The sequence below is a fragment of the Oryzias melastigma genome, linkage group LG2, assembly GCF_002922805.2.
Source record: "Oryzias melastigma strain HK-1 linkage group LG2, ASM292280v2, whole genome shotgun sequence".
NCBI classification, from domain to species: Eukaryota; Metazoa; Chordata; class Actinopteri; order Beloniformes; family Adrianichthyidae; genus Oryzias; species Oryzias melastigma.
In genome coordinates, this window is record NC_050513.1 from 11,088,598 (window position 1) to 11,109,097 (window position 20,500).

The 20,500-nt window shown below is 37.3% G+C and overlaps 2 long non-coding RNA genes across 3 annotated transcripts in view; both read right to left on the reverse strand.

Annotated features, from left to right (window-relative positions):
• The window catches only part of LOC118599796, a 234,434-nt gene that overhangs the window by 14,824 nt on the left and 199,110 nt on the right, over positions 1 to 20,500 (reverse strand). The window lies entirely within an intron of this gene.
• On the reverse strand, positions 12,243 to 15,532 carry LOC118599800. The gene is made up of 2 exons (XR_004949310.1): positions 14,483 to 15,532; positions 12,243 to 12,378 (listed from the first exon to the last, which is right to left on the reverse strand). It is a non-coding gene; the product is annotated as an uncharacterized LOC118599800 (long non-coding RNA).

Genomic DNA, 20,500 nt, shown 5'->3' on the forward strand with positions numbered 1-20,500 from the left:
AAAATGCTTAGGGGCTCTATAAAAGAATTAAAGTAAGAAAAAAGTTCTGCTTACCAACCAGAACTTTTTCTTTTTTATATTAAAGAAAAAAAAAATCTGGGTAGTAACTGATGTAAGCGGGAGTATTAGGGCTACCAAAACAAAAAAAACAAATAATATTAGGAGTTTTAGTCTCGTAAATTTACAACTTTTTTTCCCTCATAAATTTACAATTTTAAAAGTTGTAAATTTAGCCTATGACTTTTAAAGTTATAAATATATGACTTTATTCTTGTAATTTAGCAGTTAAGACTTTTTTCTTCCAAATTTATGAGATTTAAAGTCGTAATTTTAAAAATAAAATTTTCTTTATAAAGTGGCCCTAATACCCCGTCGTACTCAAGTACACCAGATAGTAACTGTTTTTTTAAAATCAAATTTTAACAAATGATCTGGTTACTAATCGACTCACACCAGTTATTATCTGGTGTGTATTCAGTACTAACCACTTCTTTTTTAATCATTGCAATTTTTGGGAAAAAAAATGTCATTTCAATTTTTTTCTTCAATTTTCCTTTAGGGGCTCCGTACCTCTGGGAGTAACACACACAATCAATATTTGTAAATACATGTTACCTGAACATTTCCCACCATTCAGTTGAGTAGGCAGTTAAAGAGTTAAAAAGAAAACATTGTAAACTCAAAATTTATTTGAATTAGAATTTTTTTAGCATGTCCTTGTGACCGTTTTCTGATGACGGAGGACATATATTGAGTAAAATCGGGCTCCAAATTGCATTTTTGAGTATATCCTCGTGGTTGTGAATCAAGAACATACAAGAAAATGTCATTTGTGATGTTTGAAACACGCTGTGTGGGGCCACAAGCTCCCTGCTCCTTACCCATTCTGATGCAGACAAATAGATCCATGTACGTCTTCGTTTTCCTCGTCCGAGCTGGAACTTTCTCTGAACTGTACGGCTGGTTAGCTCCAATATTGCTCACCAATTTGTTAGTTTGAGGCTATGGAGGGCTGTAAGCTAGCTGGAGAGCTCTCAGTAACTGGAAGGGGGCGGAGTTGCTCCACCCACAACTCAGAGGTGATTCACTGATGAACTACTGCCGCGCTGCAGAAACTATGTCCTAGAATTTGGCTTAAAATTGCATAATTCTAAGTAAAAAAAGCACTGGGAAGCTTTCAAAGTAGATCCAAAGATGATTGGAGTGAGACTTTAAGGGGGTTTTTCTCTTCTCTTGATTTCTAATTTAGTGACATACTTTCTAAAAATGTACATTTTCTGGGATTACTCAGTTTTATACTGATATTTAGTCCCAAATATTAGGTTGTAATTAAGTGTTAATGGATTTTGGTATAACAAGATCCAGTTTTTGTTAGTTTGCCTAACAATTGTGGATGAGACCTATTAAGTAGGCTTTTTTAAACAAACGAAAAAAAAAAAGAAAACACAATAACTTCTTAAAATGTAATCTATTGAGGTCCATCTATCTGTTACTTTAGCCACTAACCAAAGCCATAGTTCTGACCACCAGAGTACCATGCAGCCAACTTTAAAAACTCAACTTTTTTACACTTACATGATAAAATTGCATTTTTTAATTAACCTAAAACCCAAACTTTGTTTAACTTTAACTTGTTCAGACGTCTGTGGAACCTGCCAATAACTAATACAGTTACCACCACTGTACTCTGTCAACGTTCCAGGTATTTTTGGCCAAAATTCCCAGTTGGATTCCCAACTCTTCCTGACGCTGTCACCGACACAGACATCCTGGAACGCGCAAAGAGGCGTCGGAAGACTAAAGAGAATAGGGAAAAGCGCGGCAAACAAACCTTCATGAAATATGGAGGACTTTGGAATATTCAATGTAATTAGCGGTAGCGTTGAAACGAAACGTCCGCCGCGGCTGTCACGCCGGCTCGTCTTGCTCCCAACAGACACATGCCCGATCCCAACAAGACCTCGGGTTGAGTGGATGGATGGAAGGGGATGACTGCAGGATAAAAGTGCCTCACTCATTTTTTCCCCCCCTCTCTGCCTTTTGTGGTTTGAAAATGCCCCGAGGCAAGATTTAACAGAGAGAAGATAGACATGCGAAATGAAAAAAAAAAGGAGGTGCAAAAGGGAGGTGTGTGGCGACAATGCCAGCAATCCCCCCCCTCACACATAACCTCTCATTTCCTGTCTCTCTTCTCTTCAGGCCTCGCTGGCACGTCGTAGGCTGCAACCTTGGTGGTCACTGAGCCTGGGGGGCGCATAGACCCTTCAAGGAGTAATCCCTCCAAACCTTGAGAGATGTCTGTGCCCACCACCACCAACGCCACCGACTTTTACTCTTGCACACCGTCTGTGCCACATATGTGCCGCTTCACCCCTCCGTTGGCCGGGGCAAGGCCAGTGGCCCTGCCACGTTACCCAGGGCAAGGGCTGCATATGTTGGGGAGGTGGGTACAGTGGAGAGGGGGGCAGAGTGGCTGGGTGGGCAGCAGATGGCGAGCCCTGAGGCCTCCGCTGGTGTGGCCGGTGGTGTGCACGCGTGTGGTTGGAAGGTGGGAAGTAAGTGGAGGTGTGTGCGGTTTTTTGTTAGGAGGAGATCCGTGAGCGAGGGCGCCGCTTTTTCCACTCGAAAGGATGGACGGATGTGCACTAGTGCAGAAAGACTTCTTCTGGTCACAAACCGCAAAGACAGACGACCGAGATATACGCTGATGACGCTTCACTTTACTTTAACAGCCCATTTTTTAAATGTCAAACTTTATAAAAACCTGCTCCACTGATTGGTTGATAATAGTTTAATCACTGAGTAAATTAAAAAGAATTATCAAATGTGCCTGATTCCTAATTGACCACTGGAGGCTCATGGGAGAAGGCAGCAACAGCATCTCTTCACTATAACTTTTGCTGTTTCGCACATTTTTGTTAGTGTCATTTTGTATTCTTCTTTTTTAATTTGTTTATTTTTTTTAACAACACATTGTGTTCTGCGTCCTGATTGGCTAAATGGACCATTGTCAATCAATCTCCTGCATGTTGTGTCTTCAGTATTGTTTAGTACTGGACCTATTTTTCAACAAAAGTTTGAGATTTGAGGGTTTCAACAAAGAAAAGTATGAAAGTGACTAGAAAAATTGTACTGAATAAAATGTATTACTTAACAGATTTCACATATCACAAGCAATCTTTAGGAAGTGTGAGAAATGATTGACCACTATATAGCGATATTTTGAAGCCAAAACTAGAAAAAAATGTTTTTTGATCCACACAAAGCTTTTTTTAGATACCATATTCTCAGCTCTACAGTGACCACTGAAGTACAAGGTATCCCTTTTAATGAATGGTCTTTATTTTAGCTAATTGTCTTGTATTTTTATTGTATATTCTTTGTTATTCACATTGATATTTTAAATGTTGTTTTTATTGATTGTTCTCAGGTTGACAATTTTAACATCTGTCCAGGGACAACGGATGAAAAATAGCCGCTGGGCTAATTCTGGCTCATTGCATACAATGCGTTTAATGTGCACTGTCCCTGAAAAGTAAATAAATAAATAAATAAATAAAATAAATATATTTGAACTTATGCTGTATTTAGGCGCACCAAACTGTAAGGCGCATTAAGAGAGAAAAGAAAGAGTCAGAGATTTTATTTACTGCTTTCTCAATAACTTTAGAACTTTTAACGTGCTATACGTTAGCTAGGTTAGAAGTGTTAGCTGGGTTAGAAGTGTTAGCTGGGTTAGCGTATTCATGATGTGACTATGCTAACTTCCAACTCTGAAAGTAAAACACACAAAAAAAAGAAAAGAAAAAAAACACCACAATCCAGCAGTGCTACATGAGTAAACACAATTCAAACAAGAAACAATCAGTAGATTATCAAAATATATAAAAACTATTGTTATTTTACAAATTTTTTTGCACACTTTACTTTTTTAAATTTCATTTCAAATGTTTTCTCACCCTAACTTGGTTTGTATATGAATAAATACAGTTAGAAAAAAAAAAAAGCAAAGCTACATGTTAGCTATGTTAAAAGTGTTAGCCGCGTTAACATATTCACAATGTCTGTAACTTTCAACCTTGTTTGCAAGACATAAAAAAATAGGTTGATACTGGTACAACAAACTACTATTGTTAGAATTTACAATGATGTTACTATTGTAGCTACCCTAACTCCACACCTTCTAAGTAACATTTGAAAAAACAATATCGCTACACGTTAGCTAGTTTAGGAGTGTTAGTCGCGTTTTCATAATATATGAAACTTCCAACTTTGTTTGCAACATAAAAATACTGATACCACTAAAATAAACGTTACAGTGACTTATGCTAACTTGTAAGTTACACGTCAAATAAAACACACTTCAATACCGCAACATGTTAGCCACGTTAGCATGTTCACAATACCTTAAACTCCCAACCTTCTTTGGAACTCAAAAAAAGAAAATAAAATAGTGATAACACTACAAAAAATGAAAAATGTTACTGTGCCTATGCTAAATCCCAACCTCAGAGGTGACACATAAAAAAAAAAAAAAAACCTCGACACCGCTACATGTTAGCTTATCCACAATACAGGTAATATATGTTTCCAACATGAAAAAACAGACTGATACCACTAAAACAAACATCACTGTGACTAAGCTAACACCCAACGTTTCAAGTACCACGTGTTAGATACATGTTAGCCACGTTAGCATATTCACAATACCTTTAGTTGCCAACCTTGTTTGCAACTCATAAAAAATACTGCTACAAAAAATGCAACTGTGCCAACGCTAACTCCCAAACTCACTAGTAACACATTAAAATGAAAAATCTAAAGCTATACATGTTAGCATATTTGGAATAACACGCAAAGATGTTGGCAATTTGTCGATAAAATTTTGAAAGTAGTTCTAAAAATTTCTCAACCAGAATTCATCCATATAAAAGGCGCTCTACATTATAAGGCACACTCTTAATTTTTTTTTATTAAATAGGCTTTTAAGTACGCCTCATAGAATGAAAAATACAGTAAATTAAACAATATATTTAATTGTTTATTTTGGCCTTAAGACCAGACTCTATCAAACTAGACTAGTGGGCTTGGAGCCCAAGTGCACTAGAAATGATAACTATTCACAGAGTAAATGTACAAATTTAGCACCTGAAAAATAGAGATCCCTCCTTTTTGCATCAAGCATGCTTTTATCCAGTGTCTGTTATTTCTAATGGAAAATGAGTAAAATGCAACTTTGCATAGCCTCTGGCACTATTTCCTCAATCTTTCCTCAAAGGAAACGGCAGGAAAGCTGCCCTTCCGCAAACACGGGAAGGTGGCGAGAGTGAAAAAGACGAGAGGGAGACGGAAGATATGAGATTCGCCCTTCATCTGCCCCACAGTCCCCCCACTTCTGCTCCAAAACAGATGAGAGGAGTGTCCCGAAGACGCTTGCAGGTATAACACAGCTGCCACGCTCTGAATCACAAGCACACCTCGCAGGTATGGGCCAGCTGCCACTCTCCAGATAATGGGCTGCTGAGTTTGACGGTTGTTAGCCGGCCACAGCTGACACTCCTGACACATCGGTGGCAAAAGCCAAGGACCAAATAGAGAGCAGCCAAGGATACAGTGACGACTCAATCTTCTTTCCTCTGGCTCTTTCTATATTCCTCACCTGGCATTTGATCCCGCCCCCCTCCCTCTCCCAACTCATGTCTCTAATTCCACCTTCCCTTCCTTTCCCCTGCTCAACTACATCACGTCTCTGTCTCTTTCAGACAGATGGGCCGGCCTGCTGCTCCTGATGTTGCGATTAAAACGACATTACCGGCCGTAAAAAATTTGCTTTGGCTCGTCTGGGAGCCCATTCATAACAGTTAGGCCTGCATCTGTTTGGTGGGAAAGGATTTTGTTTGTGTGGGTGACAAAGATGAATCAGGAGGATCTGACTGCTCTTTCTCAGAACTTCTACCTTTAGAAACCCTAATATGTGAAACCAACAAACTGCAAAGACAGAACCAACTTTATTGTCTCTCTATGGACCAACAAGGGACTAAAGAAAGAACATCCAATACCGCAAATCCTTAGTCTGACTCACTAAGAAGTTTGAAAAATATGATGGGAAATCAGGATGTAGACGAGGTGCTAATAATTTCATTATAATCCTAAATCTAGTGGGATTGGCTGTTTTTTTTTTGTTTGTTTTATGCAACACATTACTGACGTAAACTTTAATAAAGTGAGGTGTTGCATGTCGGTGCAAAGCCATTATGCAAAAATGTACAATTGTGAAAAAGTTAGCTAACTTAATTAGCGTAAAGTGTTGCATATTGGTGCAAAGCCAGTAAACAACACTTTACAAACATAAAATTAGTCAACTTAAGTAATGTAAAGTGTTGCATATTGGTTCAAAGCCATTATGCAACACTTTACGAATGTGAAAAGTTAGTTAACTTCATTAGTGTGAAGTATTGCATATTGTGCAAAGCCAGTAAACAACACTTTACAAACATAAAATTAGTAAACTTTAGTGACGTAAAGTGTTGCATATTGGTTCAAAGCCATTATGCAACACTTACGAATGTGAAAAAGTTAGTTTACTTTGTTAGCAAAGAGTGTTGCATACTGGTGCAAAGCCGTTATGCAACACTTTGTGAAAATAAATGTTGTCAACTTTGCTAGCGTAAAGTGTAAAGTGCGGTTTGCAAAGCCACTAAACAACACTTTATAAACATAAAATTAGTCAAATTCAGTACTGTAAAGTGTGCCATATTGGTGGAAAACTATTACACAACAACTTATGAATGTACAAAAAAAAAGTTATGAACATAATGTTTGTAAACTTTACGTTAGTAAAGTATTGCATATTGGTGAAAAATCATTACGCAATATTTTATGAACATAAAAAGAAACATTTTATGAACATAATTTGAGTAAACTTTACGCATACGTTAGTGAAGTGTTGCATATGGGTGCAAAACCATTAAGAAACATTTTATGAACATAATGTTTGTAAACTTTACAATAGTAAATTCAATTCAATTCAATTCAATTTTATTTATATAGCCCAATATCACAAATTCAATTTGCCTCATTGGGCTTCATGCCTGTAGTTTTTACAGATGCACAGATGGAGTCATAAAATATGCACAATAGGTAAAAACTAAACAGACTATAAAGAACGGTAAAGTGTTGATTATTGGTGCAAAGCCATTACGTAATACTTATAAAACAAAGTTAGTCAACATTATTAACGTAGTCAACATCAGTAGCGTAAAGTGTTGTATATCGGTGCAAAGCCATTACACAACATTTTATGAGCGTAAAGTTAGTAAACTGTACATTAGTAAAGTGTTGAATATCTGCGGAAAGCCATTATGTAACACTTTACTAACGTACATTTAGTCAACTTTACTAGCGTAAAGTGTTGCGTATCGGTGCAAAGCCATTTCGCAAATGTTTAACGCAAAGTTAGTCAACATTACTATTGTAATGCACATCTCTGTAAATCTGTCACGTACGGTAGCACTTTACGAACACAAAATCAATAAAATTTACATTAGTAAAGTGTTGTAAATCAGTGCAAAGCCATGATACAACACTTTACACTGATAGAGTTTGTTAACCTTACCAACATAAAGTGTTATATTTTGGTGCAAAGCTGATATACAAAATTTTACTAATGTAAAATAAGTAAATTTCACCAATGTAAAGTGTTGCATATTTGGTGTAAGTTCGCTATGCAATACTTTGCTGAAAAATGTTGGTGAATTACCAGCATAAAGTATTGTAAATCGGTGCAAAGCTGGTTTGCAACACTTTACTAACGTTAAGTGTTAAAAATCGGTGTAACTCCGATATGCAACACTTTACTAATGTGAAGTTTGTACACATTAATTCTGTAAAGTGCTGTATATCATACAGAAGTTGTTGCAACACTTTAACAACGTAAAGTTAATCAACTCTACCAATATTCAAAGGTGCTTTTCTCCTCGTCAAAATCGGATGTTTAAGGTTGATCGTGTTACTGTATGTTTGTTATCTAGTTATATTAGGCATCAATGGTCACATTTGTGGTGTTAAAAGGTTAAAGCAACTTTACTTAGTCTGCAGTTTAAATCAACCCTGTGAGTGTAGGGTTCCACTCAAAAAAGTGAGCAAAAATGCATCTTTTGTGCAAAATTGATTAATTTTGTTCTCCAAAAACAGGGAAGTCACATGATTTTAAAACAGTTTGCATAAAGCAAGGCATGGGAGAGGTTGAATCATGCTCTCAGGGGCTTATTCTTTTTCTTTTTTACTGAGTATCTAGACTGATAAACAAAAAATATTCAAAAACTAAAATTCAAACGAACCCAAATTCATTCAAAAGCAGGCGTCGATACTTCTTAGAAATGGGGTTGGTGCACATGTAAAAGCGTCCAAAGACACACGTGCTGGTGCACCCCACCGTCTCCCAGAAGGTCATCTCCTCTGAGAATGTCTGTTTGAAGTAAGGACCTCTGTCGCAAGCTGCAGGAAGCCTGATCCGCTGTCAGGTGTGAGAGTCTGCGTGTGGACTTCAACATACCTTCAACAGCCTTATCAGAACACTTTCACTCAACTATTAGTGCATTTTTCTGCTTTATTGATTAGTTTGATTGTTCCTCCATCACAAAACTTGAAGCCAGGACACTAAAAAAGGCACATTTTAAGTTTGCGGCCCCTGGTAAAGGATACTAATGACCGTGGGCAGGCCTTCAGGGGAGCAAAGGGTGCAGATTTGTCTGTTTGACCCCATCCTGCTGCCTTTAACCCTGGGAGGGGACGGCCTGAGGGGCGTGAGGCCCTGTGGGAGTCTGGGTCACCATCAGCATGCATCACGCTCAACATAACACACCGTTCGGGGTGGAAGTGCCAATCAGGGCGTGCATGTTAACAGCACAGACGCTGTGTGTTTCATCACTAATATATTGGAATTTGGTGTATTTTTGTATTTCCGATAATAATAAACCTAAATTAGTTTCCATATATCTGCAAGAGTTGTTTAAAGGAGTTTAATGGATGAATAGAGTTTGCATGATCTTAAGATGAATGTACAGAACTGTAATCTTTTATGTTTGTTTTTTTAATGTTGAACATCAGAAAAACAAAAGAGGCAGCTAAGTTTTAAGGGATTTTGAGTGTTAAAAGCTCTTTTTTTTTTTTTTTAATCAAATCACCTCAAAGGCCAGAAGAGAAAAAAAAAAGTAGTCTTCCGCTTTCTGTCGCTCTCCACCTCCAAGTAGGTGAATGTCAAAAAGAGGGGAGCGGTTCAGGAAAACAGGACTCTCGGGGGAAAAGTGACCTTTGGGATCGCAGTCAGGGGGGGACGACAAGAGGGAAGGGAGCGCAAGGAGGCGAGGGGAGGCAAAATGGAGAGGTTGAGTGCATATATTAAAAAAAGAGGGAAAAAGACTTAAAAATTGGAGAATTTATATTGATAAAACTTCATTTTGCAATATAAAAAACTCACATTTTTGCAGATTTTTTTTAATATTATTTATTTTTTTACCCAGCATGCATCGGTTAGTGTCTTAACTCATCAGTAAGGCTGCACCTGCTCCTCCCTGCAAGTAGCTTCCTCACTTTCCAGAAAAAAAATAACCCTCCCTTCTAGATTTTAATTTTTTCCAATCTTGAAAAACTTTTTTTTTATGTCTTCTCTCCTAGCGTCTCCTTTTCCAGGCTTCTTCTCAGTTTCATTTTTTTTTTTTTTTTTGCTCCTTCCGTCTCCCACCGTGGCAGGAGGACATCAGTAGCCCTAGGGAAGTGCTTCGCTGTGGGAAGGAGCCTTGGCTTTAAGTGGCCTTAAGTGGTTCTTGCTGTTTGTCTCTTTAGTTGTTTATTTTCTTCTTCGCTCACGCCGGGCGGGGAGGAGAAAGGGACACTTAGTGTCAGGGAAACCGCGGCGTGGCCAAGCAGGGAGGTTTAATACTGCTCAGTAGCCTGCGGAGCGTACATGTGAGGGTGGCCCAGAGCGGCAAAGTGCAAGTTTATTGTTGAACTTTGCGTGTGTGCGTGTCGTTTTATCATTAGAAATGTTAGAAAGGTGTCCGATGGCTGCACGGGTGTTGTTATTTTGTCGTGGTGGTGGGGTGTGCGCGCAGGCGCGTGCGCGTATTGACAAAAGCCAAAGGTCCAGGTATGACCTTCTAGCGTGACATTATTTGCCATTGATTTTGCGCTGTTTCATGTTTCGCCTCGCTGGGACGACTGTACCAACAATTGACCTCTTTTGTTCGTTTTTTAAAGACTAACAGCTACGCCCCATTCCCCCATGAAGGAGGGTAACACAAGGCTTCAGGTCGGCCCCTCAACTCACATGTGGAAATTCATACCTGGCCACAAGCGAAAGGAGCATTTCTCTACAGAAACACAAATCAGAATAAGAATATACACAATATCTTTTTCTTTTTTTTTCTTTTTTTTTCAAAAAGTACAGCAAGCTTTATATATGTATAAATCAGCTTGTGATTACTGAGGTTGAAGCAATTTTGAGGAGAAAATGGCGCTGTCTCAAAATGTTTGGTTGCCAACAGGCTTTTAAGTTCCAGCTATTGTAAATATGCTAACACGGCTAACATGTAGCGGTGTGTGACTGTGCTTTTTTACATGTAACCAACAAGATTGGGAGTTAGCGCAGTCACACTAATGTTTGTTTTGGTCTGTTTTTGTGTGCGTTGCAAACAAGGTTGGAGTTACAGGTATGGTAAATATGCTAATACTTCTAAGCTAGCTAACATGTCGCTATTTTCGACTGTTTTTTGTACGTGTTACTAACAAGGTTGGAAGTTAGCGTTGTCACAGTAATGTTTATTGTAGCGGCATCAGTCTTTTGTATGTGTTGCCAACAGGGTTTTAAGTTACAGCTATTGTAAATATGCTAACACGGCTAACATGTAGCATTGGCAGACTGTGTTTATTTACCTGTAACCAACAAGATTGGGAGTTAGTGTAGTCACAGTAGCGTTTGTTTTAGCGGCATCGGTTTGTTTCTTCATGTGTTGCAAACGAGGTTGGAGTGGCAGGTATTGTTAAAATGCTAACACAGCTAACACCTCTAACCTAGCTAACGTTTACCAATGTTGGACTGTGTTTTTTTTACGCATTACCTAAAGGGTTGGGAGTTAGCATAGTCTCAGTAAAGCTTGTTGCAGCGGCATTAGTCTGTTTTTGTAAGTGTAGCAAACAAGGTTGGGATTTACAAGTATTGTCAATATGCTAACAAGGCTAACATGTAGCGGTGTCGGACTGTGCTTTTTTACATGGTACTAAAGAGGTTTGGAGTTAGCATAGTCACAGTACTGTTTGTCGTAGTGGTATCAGTCTGTTTTTCTACAAATGAAAAATGAGGTTGGAGTGGCAGGTGTTGTAAATATGCTAACACGGCTAACACTTCCTACCTAGCTAACGTTTAGCGATGTGGGACTTTTTTTTCGTATTACTTACAGAGTTGGGAGTAGTCACAGTAATGTTTGTTGTAGCGGTATCACTTTGTTTTTGCCAAGCAGTAACTCTGGCGTGCAGGGGGTGTGGCTAAAACAAACCAGGAAGTAACAAAACGTTGCAGTACCACAACTGAACAGTGTGTTGAAATCGTCATTTTCAGCTCTCAAACTGCTTTAATGCTGAGTCCCTGAAGTTTTTATTTAATAAATAGCTGCATATTTGATCCATGACAACTCTGGGGGAAGTGATTTTGTAGAATTTTTTTTTAAGTGTTTAACTTGCTTAATGAAGGAGCGCAGCTTTATGATTGACAAATGATGATCACAGTGGATTCTGGGAACAGAGCTCCAGTATTTAGCTTGATTGCTATGTTTTAGCATTAGCATGAATGCTATATTTCAGTATGTGTTCTGCTGCTGCTCTATGCGAATCTTCTGTTGTGTTTTTTTATCAGTAAGTACTAAAATAATAACTTTATATTTAACAGAAATAACCCCTATCTCTACACAATGATCATTTCTTTGAATTCCAGTAATTTGATTAAATTATCTTCAAAATGTCTTCACATGTCAATGTTTTCAACATTAATATCTTCATGATTTTTAAAGTTAACATTTACATTTTCTCAGTATTTTCATATATAGTTATTTTCTTTTATCAAAGTCATAATTCATGGATAGGTTAAAACAAAGCTACAAAGGATATTAACTACTATGCAGGAAAGCAGATAGAACAAAAAAGGCAAAACAAATACAACAGTTTAATCAAAAAGTAAGAATAGGTGATTCAAGATTTTATGATTTTTTTTATTTTAGATTTTATGAATTTTATTATTAAATTACATGATGATTCCATCTAGTTTAGTTCCTTGTGGATCTGTCCATGGTGCTGATTCTTCCTCTAACCCAGTGGGAGCCACACATCCTGTAAAAAAACAAGACTTTGTGTTTATGCTATTACTATTTTTATGAAAAATATAGACATGCTGTTATTTTTTGGCATAAATAAAACAAACTTTAAGAGAAAATCGTTTTTTTTTTTTTTAAAAAAGACCAGCTTATAACGTTTAACAGAGGTTCACTGGACTTCCTTTCAAAATAAAAGACTTCCTGTGTCACAGAATCATCTTGATGGAGTAAATCTAGTGGTAGCAGAATGGAGAGTCAAGTAAATTTTGTTGGGACAATTCAAAAGTTTTAGCTTAAACAAAATTTTTAAAAAGCAGATTATTTTTCTTTTAAAAAAAATAAATAACAAATTAATAAACTTCAAAAATAAATTTGTAAACAAACTTTATTTTTGGTGCAAAGTTCCACTTTTTACTTAAGATGGGAGTTACCTTTCTAAGCCAACCCCTAGTGGTGAGTTAAGGAACTGCAACATTTAGAACTTTTCACTTCTAGTGAGCATTTAGTCATTCAGAATTTCCAGGTTTCTAATTTCTATAGTTTCAGTGATATCATCAGTCATATTAGAATTCCTTATTTTGTTTCAAAAAAGTAGGCGGAGTCTGGCTCCCTCATTTAGTTTAGTTTTTTTTTCTTTTCTTGTCCTTGATTTCTTGTAAAACTAAGAAAAACAAGTACAAACATTTTTCGAATAATATAAAATGTCTTACAGTTATTTTTGTTCCATGATATGCAGGGGTGCTTCTAATAGTTTTAGGGGCTTGGGGCAAAAAGGGGGCCTGGAGAAGTGTTTGTAATAATGTGCATTACTAGTAAAATTTGATCCCAGATTTAATGACACATTATAACTTGTTCTATATTCTGACTTTCAACAGAATGACCTAAAACTCTTAAAACCTTTAAAATATAGATTTTAAATGACCTAAGATTTTAAATGAATGTATCTGTATGTAAGGAAAACACAAACATAAATAAAAGACGTGAACTTAGCAACAAAACTCATTTAGTGTTAGAAATTCCAACTAATATTTCACATCTAATATCCATTTTCTTGACCGCTTCTTCCCTTTCGGGGTCGCGGGGGTGCCGGAGCCTATCCCGGCTACTGAAGGGCGAAGGCGGGGTACACCCTGGACAGGTCGCCAGTCCGTCGCAGGGCACATCTAACATGAAAAGTGATTATTAACTTATATTTTGGCGTGTTTTTCATTTTACTACAAAATTATTTTTTCACACCGGGTTCGGATATGCGCGTTTATAGTGACCACTTTTAATGAAAACTCTATGTAAACAAACGTATAGGTGCGTCGATGTGTCAATTTACAAATTTGAGTTTCATCAACAATTTTTTTTTTTCATTTGAAGAATAAAAAATAAAATAAAAATCAACATAAATTGGTAAACAAACCATATTTTTTAGTGTAAAATTCCACTGATTTGTCTAAAAATGAATGGGAGCTTTCTCCCTAAGCCCCTAGTGGTGACTTAAAGAACTGCAACATTTAGTAGTTTTAGTAAAAGTTTTAGTAAAAAAAGTTGTTATTCCTTTATTTATTTATACATGTTTTTGATGTTTTCTATGATATTATCGTTTAGATTAGGATTACTTATTAATTTATTTGACAAAAGTAGGCGGAGTCCTGCTGCCTTTTATTTTTGCAATCCTTGATTTCTTGCACATCTAAGAAACACAAGTATTTGTAAAAAATGTATAAAGTAAATAAAACAGTTTTTAATCCATGAGTATAATTAGAAAAATGCTGTAAAAAGTGAAACGTTGGATCAGTTAGTAAAAGAAAAGGTGAGCCGTGAATTCATACGAGACGCCGGCGAACACGTGCGCGTGGAGCGAGTGCATCTTGGTGTGTAATGCGCCGCCCTCTTAAATGCTCACAAATGAACACTTCCACGTTTCAGGTAATTAGGATTACCTGCATGGCCTCACATCGCTCTCCTCATTCCCTTGCAAACAAACACATTTGCTCATGTGTCCTCGCCGTCATCATCCTCTCTTGTTGTCACACACACACACTCTGACAGTGTCCATCTCAACTTGAGCAGCAAATGAACACAATTAACCACGGCTCCACAAACACACACAGGGGTATTGTTCTGCTCACACTCAGTCAGGCCTTAATCTGGTGCTCCGGAGGGACTCTGCGTGTGTGTGTGAAGGCAGTCGAGAGGAAGCGTCGCCGAGCCCAGCTGACAGAAGGGGCTTCCAGGCCTTTTTCCCTCAGAGGTTTCCACGGCGATGATCAACTCCTCGCGCCTTAGCCCTTGCCACGCTCGCCTCAACACACACACATCCGATCAGCTTGAACACACGCGCAGCCTTCGGTCAGAGCCAGATGTTACAGGCCGAACAAAGGCGGCGAGTCACAAGTTAGTGTTTGCGACAGCAGGTTGAGCCTCAGGTCATTATTAGCACACTCTCAAAATGTGCCCCCTCCCGCTGAGCGAGTGCGTGTGGGGGCCGGCTAATGAGGTGGCAGGTATCTGCCTGACAAGATTTCTTGCAAGAACACCTACATAAGTGGCTTCCTAATGACTGCACTTTGAGATGCCTCCCAGGCCTGAGGAGGAGGAGGAGGAGGAGGAGGAGGAGGGGTGATACAGCGCTGGGTTTAGGCCGCTTGCAGGAATCAAACCAGCAACCAGAAGGTCTTTAGCGTCATTCAAGATGGAGTTTAAAAAACTTAAATGAAAAAAATGGAATATAATGTGGATATTTTTGAAGTTTTACTGCTAATTATGGCTTATTTGTAGCAAGGAACGTGCAGGGGCGTTTCTAACAGTTTTAGGGGCTCGGGGCAGGAAGGGGGCCCAAGAAAAAAAAATGTGAAAACTTGAAAACTAACATAGCTTAAACTTCATTCTGACTTCCAAACATTTAATTTGATCATTTTACTATTCAATTTTTTACAAATGCCCCCTATACTCTCCACTGAATTGGACTTCCTTATTAAAATTCGCCAATTGATGTTAATTTACATTAAATTTGGTGTTTCTTCTCTTTTTTGAGCCAGTTTTTGCCATTCTACAAACCGGATTCTGTTAACAGTTCCTACATCAAACTCCTTAAAGGGTAACCAAACCAGGAAGTTGGAGGCTGACTCCGCCCACAGCCTAAATTTGAAAATCCAGTCAGAGGGGTGGGGCTTGGGGGCAGGAATGCTACCTTTACTGGAGCTGCAGATCATGATGTGGGACTTCTGAAATGACTTCAATGGTTTGACCAATCGCAAAGATCAACTGTAATACCTCGATTCAACCTGTAGGGCGCAACAAACAGACGGGTTTTGACAACATTTTCAAGAATTAAACATTAAAAGTTTATTTTAATTTGTTAACAATTTGGTAAAGGCCAACAGACAGCACTTTTAAAGCCTCATTTATAGAGATCAAGAGGCAAAAAAAAGTCAATTTAGGGTTTAGTTACTCTTTAAGGTTCTTTATTCTCACCCAAATTTACAAAATTTAAAAAGAAATTCTTAGAAAAGACACTTTTATTCAAGTATAGTTTTTACAAACGAATCCTAATGATTATTTAAAATAAAAAATGTTGCTGTAACTTAGCTTTATTATTATTATTATTTTAATAATGTTGTAATTTTCTGTATTTTAATAATTTGTCTGTTTTATTACCATTTTATTCTAATTTTTTTTCTTTAAAAATGTTTGTTCCGTTTCTCAAAAGGTTTGGCCTTTTGTCAGGCCACAATTAAAAATAAAATTTTATTTAATCGCTTTTGTCTGGATAATTAAAGGTTAAGATAAATAAAATAAAACAAAACAGAAGAATGAGCTAAAAATGTATATTAAATATATAAAAAATTACCTCAGCCCTCAGAAAAGTTTGTTGTTAGTAAGTAAAACACACAAATAATTAATAATCATAAAAACAAATTCAGTGTTAGAAATTCCAACTAATATTTAAATTAATTTTATTATTAAAACTGATCATTTACTTAAATTTTTGATTATTTTTCAGTGATATATTTTAGTTTATTTTAGTTGTACGATGTACGCTAGTTTTTCGCAAAGACTTCTGGGAAATTTCTAGTGCACTCGATTTTGGAATAGTAGATTGAGCAGCCCTATAACATATGGCAAACGCACTATATAGTGAGTAGGGAAGGGATTTAGATATAGCCTTAATTGTGTTGTCCCTTCTTAAAATGTGTTGGTAAACGGCGATTTTTAGAAGCTTTAAAGCGACATTTGTATCAAAGTATCAAAATTTAATTTTTTTCCCTCGATTGGTTAATTTTTATGTCAAAATTTTACTGACTAAATGCTTTAATATATTTTCCGCATGTTTACTAAATCATGAGTTTTAATGATCTCTTCAGAAAATAAAGTCAGTGTGTTTCTATGCTTTTGATAGTAGGAAATAAATCAAACGCTGATCAGTAAAATGAACAAAGTTCAACTTATCTTTTCTGTCAATCTTTTCATGTCTTCTGAATATGTTTGAAAAAAGGTCTTCAAGCTCATGCGTTTTGTTGTGTTGATTCATTTCTGATGTTTATTTAAACTATTGAGTTCACAAAACAGTCATTACCATGGAGACGGCAAGAAGCTAAAGGGTCATCGCTCCATGTTGGGTGTTAGCCAATCCCATTCATCCCATTTATTTAGTCTTTATGTAAACAAACAAACAAAACTCTGTAAAGGTTAAAAATTAGCACATGTATCACATGTTGTTATTAATCATTTAAGCAAAATAAAGATTTTATTTTACGTTTCTCCATTTCTTTTTATCATTTTACCCTCATTATTTATGCTTGTAATGAACAAATAATGATGAATTTTTATTAGCTTTAAAAATGTTTGAGCTACTTTGATGTGATTTAAGAATATAAATCAAGAAATATAAAAAAAAACAAAAGAAATATGAAGATAAATTGTCAGAAAGACATGAAAATTAAATAAAAAAACACCATATTCCTGATCCTGGTATTCTAAAAGTACTAACGTTCCTGCTTGATGTTCCTGATGACCAGTTTTCCTGAACTTTCCGAGCGGCGGACCTCTTTAGTCTCACAGCCACGAGCGGAGAGTGACAGAGTTGTGGCATGTCTGCCAATTTGACTCTGCCGTGTTTATGATGACCTTCCCTTCGGTGTGAGGTGCTGTTTGAGAGCCTCCGTTGCTATGACAACGCAGTTTTTTTATTTATTTTTTTTGTAGTGTCCACTCCAGCTTTCCCCTGCATATCATTAGTGTTATGAAGCCATTATTGTCATTTTAGCCCTTTTTTTCCCCTGATGGTATTTTCGTTTATTTCCCACAACCTGCTGCAAATATTTAGTTGTGGATTTAAAACTCCTAAAAGAGTCAAAACTATGTGACTTTATTTTTAAACTCACATTTATTTAGATGAAAAAGTCAGTTTCTTACTTATTATATGTGTATAAATTAGCCACTTTAGAAGCGGATTCAAACAAACATTGCTGTGACTATGCTAGCTCCCAATCTTGTCGGTAAAAACGACCATTACACGTTAGCCCAGTTAGCATATTCACAAAACCTTTAGCACCAAACTGTGTTCACAACACGTTAAAAACAGACAAAAACCAGTAAAACAAATGTTACTGTGACGATAACTCGCAATCTTCTTGGAAAAACACAGTTTGACGCTGCTATGTTAGCCGCATTAGCGTATTACTAATACCTTTAACACACTGCTACATGTTAGCTGCATTAGCATATTTATCCTAGGGTGAACATTTGCTACAATATGTGAAAAAAAAAAAAAAAAACTGACTGAAACCACTGGAGCAAATGCTACTGTGACTACGCTAACTCCCAACCATGTAGGTAGCATGTAAAAACATAGCTAAATGTTAGCCCCGTTAGCATGTTTACAACACCTTCCATAGTAATTATATGTTCACGAAATTACCTATGTTGGAAGCGTTTTCTAACAAATTTTGATGTGACTACGCTGACTCCCGATCTTGTCAGTAACACATAAAAAAAACACAGCTACACGTTAGCCCAGTTAGCATATTCACAAAACCTCTAAAATCCAAACATGTTTGCAACCCATAAAAAAATAACAGAGATTGTGCTTACAGAACTATACTGTAACTACGCTTAATCCTAATCTTGTTAGTAACACATACAAAAAAGAAAAAAAACAGTCCAACACCGCTACATGTTAGCCACATTAGCATATTTACAATACATGTAATTTAAAATCTGGTTTGCAACCTGTAAAAAAACAGACTGTGACTGATACCAGTAAAACAAACATTACTGTGATATGCTAACTTCCAACCTTATCTGTAGCATACATAACTCCGCTACATGTTAGCCTCGTTTCCATAATCATAATACCAAAAACACTGACACATTATTTGCAACACGTAAAAAACAGACTGATACAACTAAAGCAAATTTTACTCTGCCTACACTCACTCCCAACTTTGTAAGTAGCACATAAAAAAACACAGTCCAACACTGCCAAGTGTTAGCCCTGTTAGCATATTTACAAGACCTGTAAAAGTGTTTGCAACGTGTTAAAAAAGAGATCCTCTTAATGAAACATTACTGTGACTATGCTAACTCCTAATACACTGTTTGACATCGCTACATGTGAGCCATGTTAGCGTATTCACAATATATTTAAGTAAAATTATTTTATGTAACCTATAAAAAAACAGACTGTGACTGACACCGCTAAAACAAACGTCACTGTGACTATGTTAACCAAAAATACAGTACAACTCTGCTACATGTTAGCCGCGTTAGCATATTCACCACACCTTTAACTCTCAACCTTGTTTGCAGATTGATATAACTAAAACAAACTTTACGGTGAATATGCTAATTACCAACCTTGTTAGTAACACGTAGTCAGACATCACTATGTGTTAGCTGCATTAGCTTGTTCAAAAAAAGACTAATACCACCTTAGCAAATGCTAATTTGGTTATGCTAACTCTTAACTTTGTAAGTAACATGCTACAAATACAGTCCAAAACCGCTACATGCTAGCCACGTAGGTGAATTTACAATACCTGTAACTCCCAACCTTGTTGCAACACGTAGAAAACAGATTTATACGCTAAAACAAACGTTACTGTGACAAAGCTAACTCTCAAACTTGCTAGTAACGCTTAAAAAAAAACAGTCCACAATGCTACATGCTAGCCATGTTAGCATATTAACAATAACACCCAACCAAACATTTCAAAATCACTTTGACATCAGTAACCACAACCAGAATTCATCCACAAGATGATCTGGATTTATTTTTTAATTAAGGCTTTTAATACCTTCTAGAATTCTGCTTGGCAAGTTTTTTTTTTATTTTTTTGGGGGATGGATCTCCACTTAGCACTGAGGTCAGACCGGTGCTGATGCTGGGTCAGCTCGCTCCACACGCTCAGGCCCACTCTGGGAATTTCCCCCGTTAATCACATCAACGGGCCCAGAATTAGTGGTTTCCCAATATGCACCGCTCCTTACCCATCAAAACAACTCATCCACACGTGCATCACTGCGACTAATCGAGAGTCTGTTGGCAGGGCGGCACTCGAGCCCGCTGCAGCATGTGGATCCGTGCAAATGGACTTAATAGTTGCAGCGAGTATTAATTCGACACATGCTCTCACCTCTGTCACCCCCAGCTTGTGCTATTAGTACGAGGCCCGCTCCGGAGTAATGCACGGTCACCCTCTCGTAAAGAAGAATTAGCATATTTTTCAGATTCAAAACAATGTGAACTTATAAGCACGGAACAGGCGTATGCAAATGAATGCAGCAATTTACCAAAACAAGGCTGGTGCTTCAAATCCTAACACCTTTTATTTTAGAATTACTCCAAACATTTTATTTGAACAATAAAGAGTAATAAAACAAGTATTGGAATGTAGGGAGACGCATGAAAGATGTCAAAAGAAGAATGAAGAGACATCCGTTTGTTTGGCATGAAGGTGAGGACTCGGCGAAAGGCTAAACATGAAACGCGGAGAGCCAGAAGGTCAGCCAGGAGCTTGAATGGAAGACATTTACGGCTCTAATAGGAGCGCACGCTCACACACAGACAGAGGCTGGACGAACAGCACAGGCCAAACACATCTGGTGCACTTTGAGACGGAGCTCTGGCCCCGCGCAGCGATGTC